Raw genomic sequence first — 16037 nt, forward strand, 5'->3', positions numbered from 1 at the left:
CTGTGTGTGTGTGTTTTGGTAGGGGTCAGTGTGTGTACCTGTGTGTGTATGTGGTGTAAAAGTGGAACAGGTGTCATTGCATATTACTATTGCCCTTCTTTTTAACCCAGTATAGAAAGGATACACAGTAACTCGGGTCCACACATGAATATTAATACATGTTTATCTAAAATACTTGATAGAAAAGGCAAATATTGAATAAAAGCTGCGCATTTCACACAGACATGCTCACTTGAGATGGATATGCTTTTTGTGAATAAAAATAATAATAATAAATAATTAATTAAAATAATGTAAAAACAAATAGAATAGTCATATGACTGCTCATGTATTTCCATTTTTGCCCAGCTATAGCTAAAACACATGATCAAAGGTTCTAATGAACTGATAAAGAATTTAAAAACGTACCTAAATCTCACCAAAAAAGAAACATAACTGTGATGTTAGATGGTAAATAGACAGTGTTGCAGTTGATTACTGGACATTGTCTTCCAGCGTGTTCATTGAACATGCTCAAATAATTTAAAATACAGCCATAAATTTAAACTGTAAGCTCTGTCCATGTTTCTCAGAAGTGTGGAAAGATGGAAAAATGGATGGAAACCTGGCTACTGATGTGAAGCGCTGCTGTTATGAAGCATCAAAAGCTATTTGACTGTTAATATTGCCCCCTTGTGGTGAATGTTTAGCCTGATAAACATGAGTGAGTCATTGAATCAGTCAAAAGTATAGCTGTTATAAAATGACTTTTATTAAAATAATTATCATATAAAAAACCTTACCTTCCCTCATGCCTTTGTTGGTGGTATCTGTGATAACAACAATAACAACAGTAATAATAAAAGAAATAACAATAATAATAATGATAATAATAATAATAATAATACTGCTCTTACTGTTACTAATGACAATAATATCCTTTTACTATCTACCTCATACAAAAATTATTGAGATAGAATTTACATTTTAGTGTATAAAAAGGGAGGTAAAGTAATGAGGATTGTGAAAGGGACAGAAACAGATACATGCAACATGCATGATTTAAATTAGGTGAAGTAAACGTAGTCTAATAAAAGGACTTGGAGGAAAGCGGTGAAAATGGGAAAAAAATATGATGTTATGCTTAGAGCTGATGACACATTTTCCCCTGATGATTCTCTCCATTTGTGCTAGCTGAAGAAGCGTGTTGCTAACGTGCTGCAGGCGTAATGAATAGCGTCTCTGTTCAGCAAACTGTGGGTTTGCTTTGCAGCTGCGTGCACATTGAAGCACAGCTAAAGCACTTATCAGAAAGAGAGTGAGAGCGCGCAAGAGAGCGAAGGATCTTTAGATAGAGGTCTCTGGAGATAAAGTCCAGTTTGATGTAGAAGTTCATTAGGTAGACGTAGGACAAGATCAGACTCTCTGCTGTGGGCGCCGGGATGGGTTGCCATGTATCCAGAGTGCTGAGAGCTTCCTCTCATCCTTCAGTGTTCTGCAGCCTGTGAGAGAATCTGTCTCACTGCAAATAACATGTTCAAGCTTTAAAGGAATTTTCAAAACAGAGCCATTACCTCCTCAGCCTCAACTCTGAGTTTCCTAACAGAAAGCATGGCACACATATGCTTTAGTGGGGGTGTTACTGTTATTGGACCTTCTCTCCTGTTACAGCTCTAAAAAATGGCCTGCCAGTTTCAGTAGTGCTTTGAGACAAATAATGACCTTGGAATTTCAGAGCTGGATTCCCCTCGGTTCTTGTTAAAGTTTGGAGTTTCTTACCTAATCTAAAATTTATCTCCTGGTCCTAATTGAAGTGCAGAGGGAGGGAGAGAAAAGTAATTTAAGCCCTGATCTCTTTACTCCTCATGTGGCGTGCTGTAGCCTTAAGACAGTATTACGTGTTGAGATACAGTATGGTTGGTCAGTCCTCAAATCTCTCACATGATAAGGAAAACACTTGATTAAACTCTGTTGTAACCTATAGCTCTAGGAGCTAACAGTTGTTGCTTTTACATGTGGTACACCTGTAGCTCACAGCGATGTGTAACCCATTGTGAATAGTGTATTCGAGGAAGCACTAATTAAAAGGGGGCTGGTAATTCTCTCACGGATATGATGCCTAACGAAATCTTTTCTATCTGTTCTACTCTGATCTGAGTCAGTTAACATGGCCTTCAGTGTCTATTGAAAATTCTCTCACATTGTTGTTTCAGTGATGTTATTGTTTATTAAAAAATAGCTGTCCAACTCCTTTAGAGCCTGTTCAGGCCCATGCTATGCTTGGAATGCTGTGTGGTTAAGAGGTAGTGTACTGAACATACTCTTGAATGCAAATGTAGATTCAGTATTCTTTCTGATATGTGGACTATAGAAGCTTTATGGACCTACCCACTGCTCCATTAACAAATGACAAATTCCGAAAAGGTTATTTCTGTATATTAAGAGTTCCACAGCCAAATTCAGGGATGTTTATTTGTTTCTGGAGGGCTGGTGTCCAGCACTGTTTGATCGTTTTCCTGCTCAAACACTCCTACTTACTAGCACTAAAAAAATTCAGTGTCACAATACGGCCCAAATGTGTCACAGTGTCACTGTACTTGATGATATTTAGGTTTTCATTATTAAAGTTAATTAAAGTCTTCTTCTTATTTCTGAATACTCGAACTCTGGAATCTGGCATTGCTAATTTTCTTGTTCTGTTCTGTGTCTCACCTTGAAAAATCCAATTTTTTCTCACTTTGCTGATGACAAAACAGTTTGATATAGTATCAAAACAAAAATCTCCAGTCTTGGAAAGAATGCTAAGGTATAAAGTTTAACCCCCTGGGTTCCAAAAACTTACCCACGGGTCAAATTCAATGTTTCTAGATGTTTCTTTGCGATAATACAGCATGTAAATGTGGTTCAAACATTTCTTTAATCTATAGAGTCGCCCTTTCCGTTTACCTTATCGTGAGATTGTACGTGACTCACATCCAGAGTTATAAGGCTATGAAAAGGGGGATGAGGCACACCTTCCGACCCATCACGTCGGAAACCCTTCATTCTCCATTTAGTCGACACTAACACGAAATGGCGCACAAAAGTGAAGTTGCTGCATCAGTGTTGTAAAGTATTGACAAAGGTGATGGAACATTTTGATATGAAACATATGGTTATCATATTGCTGCCCTGCGATGGATTGGTGACCTGTCCAGGGTGTATCCTGCCTTCCACCCAACGACTGCTAGGATAGGCTCCAGCAACCCTGGTGACCCAGAAGGATAAGCGGCTTAGATGTGTATGTGTGCGTGTGGGGATGTCATATTGTATGCAACTAGCTTTAAAGGCAAATTTAAGGAGATATGCAAAAATCAAGAAAATGCCCTTAGACGTCAAAGGGTTAGAATGGACCCTTCACTCCTCAGTCCATGAGTCAATACGCAGCAAAAACAACCCATTGTGAATTCATTATTTTTGTGATTTCACAAAACCTAATACATTTGTGTATAACTGCCTACTCAGCCTGCAGTAGTATAGTGCTACTCATTTGTGCTGAAGTTATAAGGAGTGTTTCAGCAAAGATTGCCTTTGAATGAGGCACAGTACATGGCAGCCAATCAGAACAGTGCTGGTTTGCACAGATGACTCTTAAAGGCACAGTAACAAGCACAACTTGGGCTGGGTTTCCCGAAAGCATCTTAGCACAAACATTATTCTTTAATGGTAGAGTGAACATTACGCTGAACACTCCCTCTAAGATGATCTTATTACTAAGATACTGTTGTGAAACTGGGACCTGTTTAATTCTAAGGGATAAAGGGAGATTGGAATAGGGTCGAATAAAACTGAATTACAACTGTTTTTGGTACATAAACCCACACACACATCATCAGTGAACCTCAGGGGGAAAATAAAATGAGAGAAAAATGTAGGATATGAACCTTTTAAGATTATATAAAAGGGAATCTTATGCAGTTTTGTAAACATTAACCAGAAAAAAAATAAACGTTTGCAGAAAAATAATTGACTTTATTGTGAGCTGTATTTTGAAATGCTCTTTTTAAATGAGCTGAAGGGCTTAGCAAATAACATACTTTGCAGTTGACCAGCTTTTGATCTGTCGGCATGGCTAAAACTGAAAATCAGGCATAGATAGTCTCGAGCGGCCTAAGCCCTGGGCCCTTCGCTATCAGATTGCACACAATTGCCCACTTTATAGGTGTGTGTGCACTTAAAAAATGATTCTTCAGGTTGATGGATAATGTTTGGTTCTTGGCTTAGATATATGGTGCTAGAAAACACCTTTAGTTGATGTAGAACCTTTATATGGTTTTCACCTATGGTTCTATATAGAATCTTCTTGAGCGTGGTTCTATATTGCACAAAAAAGGGTTACGCTATTTTTATGATGTCAAGCTTGTAACAATAGAAGAACCCTTTTTGGTGCTAAATAGAACCATTTTAAAATAGGTTCTATATAGGACCATCTACAACACATCATGCATCAGTCTGAAGAACCATCTCACCATGCAAAGCATGAAATGGTTCTAAATAGAACCGTTGCCTTTACTAATGAGCCCTTGAAGAACAGTCTTTTAAAGTGTGTATAATAACAGTGTTTTATATAGTAACACTATTGGTCAGTATCACAGTATCAGCCACCTATAGAGATTTCACCTCAGTATTTCCCACATACTGTATGAGAGAATGCATGCATCACCAGAATTCTGGAAATCCCACCCATAAAGCATCAGTAATATCTAATAACTAACTGCTAATAACTTACTTTTATTTGTTGTGAAAAACAGGGATTGATATCCAAATCCACCTTACAGAGTTTTTGAGCATCTGAGTTTGTATATGTAATGTTAATAATGGAAAAATAGTGCTAAATTAGAGCAAATAAAGTTGGGTATTATTTTGCCTCACAACAAGTTGCATGTACCTCTCCACCATAAATGGATTTAAGCAATATTCATAATCATTTCATGTAACATCTTTCTGTTAGGGAGCTTTTAGAGTTATTAAATGCTTCAGACATCTGGTTCCTATTAGCCCTATTGTGAACAACTCTGACTCTGTTTCTCTAGCGCAGCGCATTTCATATCAAGCCACTCTGAACAACTTTGTTTACATCTTAACTGCTTAATTATGCAGGAATTTTGAAAAATCAATCCAATTTGAATTCCTCTTTAAACAGAGTTCATTCATATCGCTTATATAGTGTAATGGATAACATCCTGGCCCTGTGTGCTGTAGATAGAAGTTAGAATCCCTTCTCTGATCGAAACATCTTAAGTTTAGGCTGCGTTTCCTTCCTTTGAAACTATCTGTATATGCTGTAAATTAAATAAAATTTCATTCAAATTTAGGTTGTTAATTTTTTCCTTGAGCCTCTGCCCCCAAAATGTGGAGTGACCTACTAAAAGTTGATACTGTTGTGTGACACCTAGAAGTGGGCAGTATGATAGTATTTTCCAGTTTACATGATGAACTACATCTCAATGTGCTTCTCTAAACATATCATGGATATCATCAGTGCTCAGAGGACTCTGAACACAGGCAGATTTCATTACAAAAAGTATAATTAGTCATGTTTAATTGGATTTAGTGCAGTTGAATAAAAGTCATTGCACTCATAATCTTGGATGACAGTTGTTAATGTGGCACTAGTGGGGCTTTTTGTCTCTTCCAACTTATAAAAACTCTGGGAAATGAAATATTGTGATGTATATCATGTATGTGAAAGTAGCTTCAAGTATTGTATTATATTTTTGACACATCGCCCACCCCTGATGACACCTGCACCGGGACAGATGATATAATACCCACACTAACTTTGAACCGGGAGATCACCAAACTGTGCTGTACCAGCCTTCATGGACCACAGTTGAATACCCTTGGCCTAAATCAGAGTGTATGACCATAGACAATGCCTTTATCTATGAATATCAACCATTTCAATGGTTTTGTTTGGCTTGGTATGATACTCATTCTGTATAGACCCACCATGTCATTGGTGGTTTTGTCTCTTAGAATGTGTTCAAGAAGAATTGGCCTCCCGAAAGTCCCTATTTGACTGAAATTACAGGATCACCTTTTAAAAGAAACCAATAATCACAGAAATCCAGGTTAATCTGGTGATTGTTCTGTATTATTAAGAATTTAATATTTTGGTTAGGTGAGATAGAGAGGCAAACATTCCATAAACGCATGCTATATATCATGAGACTGTATCATTGTCATGTCATACAGGTCCTATGTGAAATGACCAGAAATGCTTTGCAAGAATTCTAGAAAAAGTTCATGCATTGAAAACACTGAAGTTGTGAGATGTTGTCAGTACAATGAAGAAAACCAAGGTCGCTTAAACTTTTAGAAAGGGGTCAGGGTCTTAGACCTGCACATGACCTTCAGCCTTTCAGTGTGAGACCAGACTGTGAGCCTTCTCAATGTGTATAAGCTGCAGTTCTCTTGTAAAGCGTAGCCTCGAGGTCAAGCCCAGCATTAGAGCAGGGTGCAGTGATGAAGACTGATAGCTGTGTCTGTGTGTTTCAGGGTATGTGGGGTCAAGAGTGGGGTATAGGGAGCAGCAGTAGGAGGGACTTGATAATAAGCTGCATGATTGTGAGAACATTTAGAATATCAGTCTGCAATGTATCTGAGCTGGAATATGACTGTATTCATATGCACAGTGGACACCTGGGGAATACATTTCACCATTTGTTGATAAGAGACCCGTGGGTAGTGATGCCTGAAATGATTTCCATCCGCACAGAGAGCCTGAGAGGGAGACAAAGGGAGAGAAGGAGAGCAAGAGAGAGAAAGACAGAGCAAGGTGGGAGAGAGAGAGAGAGAGAGGAGAGAGAGAGAGAGGGTTAGAGGGTGAGAGAAAGAGAAAAACAGAAAGATGAGAGAGAACAAGTATATATATATATATATATATATATATATATATATATATATATATATATATATATATATATATGAGAGAGAAAGGTAGAGAGAGTAAAAGAAAAACAAGAATGAGAGAGAGATAGAGAGAGAGACTGCAAGGTAAGAGAGATAGAAAGGTAGAGAGAGTAAAAGAAAGACAGAAAAATGGAAGAGAGAGCAAGGAAAGAGAAGGATAGCATGGTAAGAGAAAGAGCGAGGAAGAGAGAGATAGAGAGACTGCAAGGTGAGAGAGAGAGTGAAAGGTAGAGAGAGTAGAAGAAATACAGAAAAATGAGAGAGAGCGATAGAGAGAGACAGAGAAAGACTACAAGGTGAGAGAGATAGAAAGGTAGAGAGAGTTGAAAAAGACAGAAAAATGGGAGAGAGAGCCAGGAAAGAGAGAGATAGCATGGTGAGGGAAAGAGAGCAAGGAAGAAAAGAGACAGAACAATAGAAAAACAGCAAGGAGCAAGAGAAAGACAGAAAGAGTGAGTGACTGATGGACAGAGAGAAGGGTAGACCAAAGAAAAAAACATAGTTGAAGGAAAGCTTAGATGAGAAAAGTCTGTAATCAGGAGGCAAAGTAGGGTGCTTAGATAATTAGGGCTGTGCTACAGTAATGTGCTAATGACTGAAGCACCATCTGTCTGAATCTGTTATTATTTACATTTACCCGTTCCTCTACTCCCTACTGCGTATGTCTCCACACTGCTGTGTGTGGGCCAGGAGATCCTGAACACACCACCAAAGCTCTGCCTCTTTCCACCCTCTGATTCATCTCTAATCAGTGTGTGCCAGCCACAGCACCCCGGGGGGCCGAGCAGCAGGCCAGACCAAGGCAGGGGCCACTGAGAGAGAGAGAGAGAGATAGAGAGAGAGAGAGAGAGAGAGAGAGAAGGAAGGAGAGGGAGCTCTCAGTGAGTGCAGGTCTGGCAGGTATTTTGCAGGAGAGGAGCAGGAGAGCCCTCGTTTATTTGGCTGAGGAGCAGGAGATTGCAGGGCCAAACCTGGGGTTAAGAGAGCTGTTCAGAAGAGCTGATGGGTGTGTGTGTGTGTGTGTGTGTGGAGGGTTTCTTGAGGAGTCGGGAGAGTGGAGAATAGAGAGGTTTGATTATGACATTAACACAGAGGCTTCTCTCTGTCAGCTCAGTTGAATGTGCCCTGTGTGTACAGTACGCTCCCACTTTGGCGTGGTAAACTGATTTAAGGCCATTAGCTCGCTCTCTGTCCAAATGGCATGGAGGCCATGTGCACTGAACAAAGGGTCATTCACAGTGCAGGCACACTGTTACGTCTGACTGCAGTGAGCTGCAGTATTTGATCTCAGTTAAAATGCATGTGATGCCATCTATAGCAATGGTTCTCAAACCGGTCCTCAGGGACCCCCAGATGGTCCACATTTTTGCTGTACCCCTATGTGCTTTGAGTTTGGTTGAAAAATCTAGACCCTCTAGAGGTTCCTGAGGACTTGTTCGAGAACCACTGATCTACAGGGAATGTAAAATACTGTTTTAACTCAGGTAACTTTAAATTTATTCTTTTATTTGCTTATCAAGAACAATTATATTAATAAACTGCACTCTTAAAAGTGAAGGTGTCAAAAAGGGTTGTTTGCATGATCGAATGAAAGAACCACTTAAAGAACCTTTTTAAAGAGCCTCCACATGATGTAAAAGTTCTATAAAGAAATCCTTAACTAGGTATAGAACTTTTCACACTCACACATCTTCACAAAAATAGATCTCCAAAGAACCATGCATTGAGAGGTTTTTAGGGAACCAAAATGGTTCTTCTGTGCCATCACTCAAGGATCCTTTTCTGGCTCTTTTTAAAGAGTAAATATAAAGAAGCAATGTTAGCCAACTGGGAAATTATGTAGAGTGAACATTTGTAAAGTAATAATGTAAATTTAGATAAATGATTATCATCTGCATAATTATGGCAATTAATGATATCATCATGGTCCAAATTCTGTGAGCATTACAGAGCTTTACCCTGTGGCTTGCATTTTCCCTGATGGTAAATATTATTACCATGAAATTACCATATAGGCTGGCTTCTGATATTACTTCACTATTAATAATGCTAAGTATGTTCTTCAAAAATGGCATGTAACACTGTAAACATCCTGTGGGTCTCTGTGTTTGGTTGACTGTAATCCGAAATACTGCAAGACTTGCACACTGACCCCTTTCTTCTGGGTAACCTTGTCCATTTTACTCTCTTCCAGAGAGTAGATCTAAATTGTAAATTCCTCAGCATTCTTTGCCAGACTGAAAATCTACATTATAATCTGCATTACACTCTTTCCAACTGATATTCAAAGTATGTATGTGTGTAGTTAGTTTGTTGATGATGTTGTGTTTGTGTAGCCTATAATTAAGTCCAATCTTTTCTATTGTATACATCTGTGAACTAAGCATAGATTTGAATTATTGAACAGAGGGAATGGTTTAAAAAAAGCTGAAGCAGTAAAAGGAACCTTGTAGCATGTGAAAGAAAACAAAGGAATGATCATTTGCATAATATCTTCACTTTCTTTAAATTATCATGATATTTGATAGTATTAGTTATCAGCCCAAGACTATTACTCATGAAATGTTTTGTTTAATCACAAGGCGCATTTTTGGTAGACATGAAAAATAAGATTGTGATATAGTAGACTATGCTTAATGTATCTTGAATCTCCATAAAGCATGCACTGCAACAATTCATTGAACATGTGTTAGGGTTGTGAGAGAGAGAATAAGTGGGGTAGAGAGAGTGGAAGCAGTGTGAAATGGAGAAAGTTGATCACACCCGTAAGCCTTGCTTTTGTAAATCTCTTTCAGAATGGAAACGTTCAACAAGCAGTCAATCCATCTCTGCTGTCACACACAGAGGATAGCCTCAGTTCCTGCAGGCGTGCTTAGTATGTTTGCAGTAAGCGAAAGGTTTATAATGGTATTCATTCTAGAAACCGTATTCTTTCCCTCTCTCCACGTGTGTATTTTAGTGGTTAAGTGGTACCTCTTACTTATCTGAAGAGAACAGATATTCCTGCTTGTAGCTTTATCTTGGCTCAGGTGGAAAGTTTGTTCAAATGATCAAAAAAAGGTTTCAAAGGTTGAAACTGATACTTTAATTTCTTAGGCTGACGGTTCCATGGAAGATTATTTTAGTGTCTCTTAATGCCATTTTCTCACATTTTCAACCATTAACATTGAGGTCAGCACTAAGTACACATAAGTCACTTCATTTGGATTTAATGTTAGACTATAATGAATTTCCATTATGCCAGTGCAGATTGTTTGCTAGACATTACAAGACATTTTCCTGGATACAAATTCAGGGTCATCATTATTTTGCATTAGGGTTAACAATCTTCACTGGTGAGTCACTGCTGACATTTAATTTAGTACAGGATTAAGTTTAATCTGTGTCTGGAAGACTGCCCTTGGAGGCCTCAAACCAGATATGATTCTGTGGACCTGAAAACATTAAATATGACTGGAAGGCTTTTATATAAGGACAGTTTTTTTTACTGTTAACTTTTCTTATTTTTTGTTAAATGTGAACTAATGAACAGTAAAAAGGGAACTAAAAATAAACTCTTCTCATTGTTTTAGTATGTCTGATAGACATTTTCAATTTAGTAGGCATACACAAAGATGCATATTTAATGTTTCTTGATTCAAATGTTGTTTTGTATGGGAGAAAATGGAATGCCAAAGTCTCACATAAGCAACATAAATATGCAATTTGTTGTGTAATATATTCTAACATAGCATTTCAAACCCTTTTCAGACACAGTTAAAACCCTCATGTTCTTAATTCAAATGTATAGTAATATATATAAACATATCATATAACAAATGGCTTTCACTCGCTGTATGCCAAGTATACAGCGCAGAGCAGGGGTGTCCAATCTTATCCACAAAGCGCCATTGTGGCTGCAGGTTTTCACTCCAACAAAGCAGAAGATCACCTGCTGAAATGTTTGACAACTAAGACCAACTGATTAAACAAGTGGAGTCAGGTGTGCACCTGCTTGTTTGAAGTGAAAACCTGCAGCCACACTGGCCCTTTGTGGATAAGATTGGACACCCCTGCCTTAGAGTGAGTGGGCTCACCTGACATGTTGGTTGTGTTAAAAGCATTAGAGCGCAGGCTGCATTTGATCCTCACTACAGTGTTGTGACAGAGAGAGTCCTCCAGTTTGTCTCAGACGTGGCGGTCCGTGCTCAGAGAAAGCACTCAGGGCTCTCCCTACTGCTGCACACTAAGCCGCAGATACCACTCATAGCTCTATTTCACCAGCATCTAGCAAAGACAAGCATCACTGAGGACTCATGTCAAGGGATAAAGGTTAATGCAAAGCTAAAGGGCTAATCACTGTAAATAAATTGTACATACAACATACTGTAATATGATAACGCTTTCAACATGATATTTAGAAACAGGCAGGTCAGTGGTTTGTGATCAAAGGTTTGCATAAGATCAAACAAGTATGGATGAATGAATGAATTAGTGTTATCAGTAAGGAAACAGATGCTATGCCAGAGGTTCTTTGGCATTCTTGACTTGATGGTATCTCTTGGATCAGCTGCATATGAAGGAGTATTGTTCAGCTACGCAATTCGCTTTCATGCAATGCCTGAATGCAAATGACTTGCTACAGAGATTATTAAACACAGCTATCCAACATCCATTTATGCTCATTCTCCAGTTTAGCATACTGTTTAAGACTTTTGTGCTTGTAGCCTTGATTGATAGTGGAGGATATTTTAGGGTTCAATATGTGGTGAAGCTGTATTTTAATACCATCAGCTATTAATTTAGGAGAATATCGCATAGCCATACTTGTTTTTTTAGAAGCAAACAGTTTCCAGTCCATTCAATCCAACAGCAAACAAGCATAATCAAATTCATTTGCTGTATAGAGCACCCCTGGTACCTTTTTGTTTGTCTCCTGGTGGAGGATCTGTTCACCAGGCTGTATAATCCACTGTAGCCTTTGATGTGTCACTGATGTGCATTGGAGACCTGAGGCCAACTAAAGAGAAACATTAGCACCCAGCAGTGATAACGTGGCTTTTATACCCCTTTTCTTCTCATCTTGCTCACCTTGATCTTATCCCATGTAAATGCAATGATCCACTGTATCTAAATCAGACATATCATTATCTTAACCAGTGAGGAGCTGGTTGGTGTTGGTGGGATTGATGGGGGTTTTGTTCAGCAGGACGTTCACCTTCAGCATTAATAGTCTTTTAACGTCTGTGAACTTCAACTATGTAGAGAAAGCATAGTGAGGTACAAGCTCTGAAGAAATGTAAAAATCAAAGCTCTTGATGTTTAGTTTCTTATTATATGGAAATGGATGAGCAGGAAAACCTTACAGCTTATAATGTATAATGAATGCACCTGGCAAGCCTTCATTCAGAATTTCTGTAGTGCTGTGTTCTTTTGAAATAGAAACTGTCACAGCAGAGGAAGCATCTCTACTTGATTTGCCTATGTAGCAGACAAACGGTGATGTTTTCCCACACAGTATGTCATCCATACCACCACCTTACTCCACATGGAGTGCTCTACACTGCTTCGTCTTTTCAGCATTGTCAATTTGTCAACTTTTCCACTGCCTGAATGACCATTTCCAGAATTGTCTCCTCAAGTCAGTCCACACTGCTTTAGATCAGATTTTCTTTGTTACTTTTTTGTCCTCGATTTTTGCTATAGACAGTCACCAGATCTGGGTGGTAGATTAGGAAGTAAATGATTTATTCTGATGTTTTTTTTTTTCTCTGTAACGATGAACATTATTTCATTGTAATTCCCCATATGGAAAAAAATATATGGACATGTAATTTTCCATATTTGAAATAATTAGCAAATGAACCTTTAACACGGCAAAAGCAAGGGTTGTAGGTACTGATACACTGTAAAAATGAGTGCTGTCTTACCAGATACATACAACGGTTAATGCGAAGTACAATGTAAACACTAAAGTCAGTACTATTCATCCAGTTAATGTATATTTAGTTATATCTGAAACCTTTGTTTCTAAACTACATACAATTGAAAAAATATAAAATCAAATACAAATAAATGCATTTTTAAAAATATATTTACCAAATAATTTTTTTGCAGTTTTCATACACTGCAAACATATATTTGATAAATACATTTGGAATATATATATATATATATATATATATATATATATATATATATATATATATATATTCGATTTGGGTCATGAAGCAAATCTTAACACTTGTATTTGAGATTGGTCAGTTTAGACCTCAGGTCAGTCATAACTTAAAATTGTATTTATGCATTTTCTAATTCTAATGTGACATTTAAGGGGCTGTCAGCTTAATTGCAAATATAAAATTTCAATAATTCTGTAATTCTAAGAATTGTGACTTGATGATCATTAACTAATTTTTCCTTTGAAATAAATCGATAAATACATAAATAGAAAAAAAAATCTGCCTGATCAAGACTGTTTCGTTGTTTCAGAACGCACAGTGATTGAGAAGTGTAGCTCCATGGCAGTACGGCAGTAAGCTTTTTAAAAAGTTTTTTGAATTTTTATTTTCTGGCAGAATCAGACGTAGAATCTGTGTGAGATGTCGGATTAGTGACTATGGAGTGAGTGACTATGGTAACCATGGTTTTCAGTTTTAGAGGTCATTGCAAGTAGGAATTTGGCCAATCATCCAAAACTATGCAGAAACCTTTAAGGAGTGAATTTACTTGCACACTCTGCCTGGCAGTGCATAAACAATAATAAAACATAAATGGATTAACAAAAGAAGTTGACATTTATTCTGAATTCAAATTTTTGAAAATAACAAATGAATGAAGGTCTTACTGTGTAAACATATGAAGGGCTTTGAAAGATCACAGCACTTATTGTTTCTTGTCTGGTCTCATTACAACACAGTTTTCCAAGCCATGCGAATCGTCTGGTTGATTTTTAAGCCAGCTTGTGAATGCAGTCTTTCTGTGGACGTATCACCTATAGTCCAACTGTTACAGTCATCATATAATCCTATCCAAACATCATTATGAATCATGCCTACACACCGAATCAGTCTATCCACTTCCATTTGGTCATCAGCTATGACCAGATTGATGTACAGTTTCCTGCAATAGCTCTGGGCAGTTTTCAGGCTGTCATAGAGAGTCACCTGCAAAATGAAAAGATGACACCAGCTATTCATTCTCAAAGAAAAAAAAATGAGAAAAGCCAGCTTTATCATGTCATTCATTAAATACCCTCTGTGATTTTAAGCCTTTTCAAGGATGTCATTATAAGACAGTATTGCAAGCCATGTGAATTGCCTGGGTGATTGTTGAACTGAAATCAGTCTTTCCATGGTCAAGTGGTTGTATCCTGTAATCCAAGTTTTATAGAATTGTGTTATAGAATTCATTAGCCAGGTTTCAGTTCGTGCCCTCTCATGCAGTATAATAAAGTATTTGATGAAATTGGCTAATACAGAGTAAAATCATTAAGATTTGACACAATTAACATAAAAGTCTGTACTCTTGCTTAAAGTAACTTTTTTATTAAAACAAAATGTGATAAATTGTGATGGAAACACATTTTCCAAATAATCAAAGTAAGTGCAAACAGTAGTAGTAAAATCATATAACCCATCAAGTGTTTTCATATAACAGAAGTGGCAGAAGGTAGCAGATACCAGTGGACTGCTAAAGAAAAGTAAATTGTACCCTTATCAAAAATTTAAAATTAAAATAATGGTAATGATAATATATAGTTAATGGTAGGAAAATACATACAGACAGAAGTTCTGGCCAATTAATGGTCATTACCTGAGCCATTATGTTAACCAGTGCTTTTTTCTCCACACACCTACAGTGTGAAATACATCCATAAAATTAACCAAAACAGACCAACATCAAGTATTCCTCTGCAGACTCTGTATAGATTTCTGAGAGACTTTTATTCTCTTCTACAGACCTGATGGAAACACAACATTATTCACATACTTTTTTGTGACATTTCAGTTGTTCTTTTGAATTTGATTTGACAGCTGAATGGAAACCTGGCTGCAGTCATTTATCACCGTCAGTTTAATCTATGAAGTTTAGTATGTGTAAAGAAGATATCATAACCTTACCTTCCCTGAAGAAAAGAAAAGTCTCTGCTCTGGATCAGTCTGCAGTTTTTTGTAAATGCTTCTGCTCCCCATGCCACTCTGCCCAGGCAGAATTGGTGAAATGGATACAATATTATGAAAAATTAGCATTGCTTAATAGTAATTAGTATTCAGTGTTAAATACTGATAATATGCAATGTCTCACATTAGCCTGCAAGAAACCACATTTATTTTTTACAGTGCTTGGCAAGACACACCAGACTACTGCTGTGATCAGCCATGAGCCCAAGAGGGAGTCCATGCACTTACATTATGTGTTGAAAAAATCATTATTTTAATGTCATACTAAGCATTTAAAAATAAGCAAAGCTCCTCTTGTAAATGAGTTGTAAAGCGATCTCATCATATAAACATAGAAAATGAGATATTATGACTGTAAATGATGCATGTGAAGTGTGCAGACACTAAAATATCTTCTGTATGTGCAAAGCTTTGCCCTCTTTTGAACAACTTAGAATGTTATGATTGTGTATTTAACCAGGACTGATGATTTAACTACTGTAATAAGCACAGAAGCAATGTCCAGTCATTTTTTATGTGCTTCTATGTAAATAATAGCACAAATTACATCACTCATAGATTTGAATTGCTCCTAGATCAGTTCAGAACATTCTACTGCCTAAGACTCCTGTTTTCTGCTGTAGTATGGGATCTGTTACCACTTTAAGTTCCACTGTTCAGTGACATGCTTGCTGATGTGCTTTTATTTGAGAGTCTGTTTGGCTGAATGCTGAGGGAGTGCAAGGGTCAGAACAGCAGCAGGTTTATATTTGTCATTCGTTTAGATGCTATATCTTTCTCAGAGTGACCTGAACAACTGAACATTACTGAAAAGTTCTCAATGAAGTTGACCTAAAATTGAATGATTTCTCTTTCGTCAGTTTCCTGAATAGTGCTGCTGCTCTGGGCCTCCACTCACACTGGTTTTGACCATCAGAAGGTCATACTTAGGCTGGCTTTAGA

At 37.5% G+C, this 16037-nt stretch overlaps 1 protein-coding gene across 1 annotated transcript in view; it reads left to right on the top strand.

Annotated features, from left to right (window-relative positions):
• Window positions 1–16037, top strand: part of pcdh15a (protocadherin-related 15a) — a 227642-nt gene that overhangs the window by 680 nt on the left and 210925 nt on the right. The gene's annotated exons all lie outside the window — the stretch shown is intronic.

The sequence above is a fragment of the Colossoma macropomum genome, unplaced genomic scaffold (genome assembly GCF_904425465.1).
Source record: "Colossoma macropomum unplaced genomic scaffold, Colossoma_macropomum, whole genome shotgun sequence".
NCBI lineage: Eukaryota > Metazoa > Chordata > Actinopteri > Characiformes > Serrasalmidae > Colossoma > Colossoma macropomum.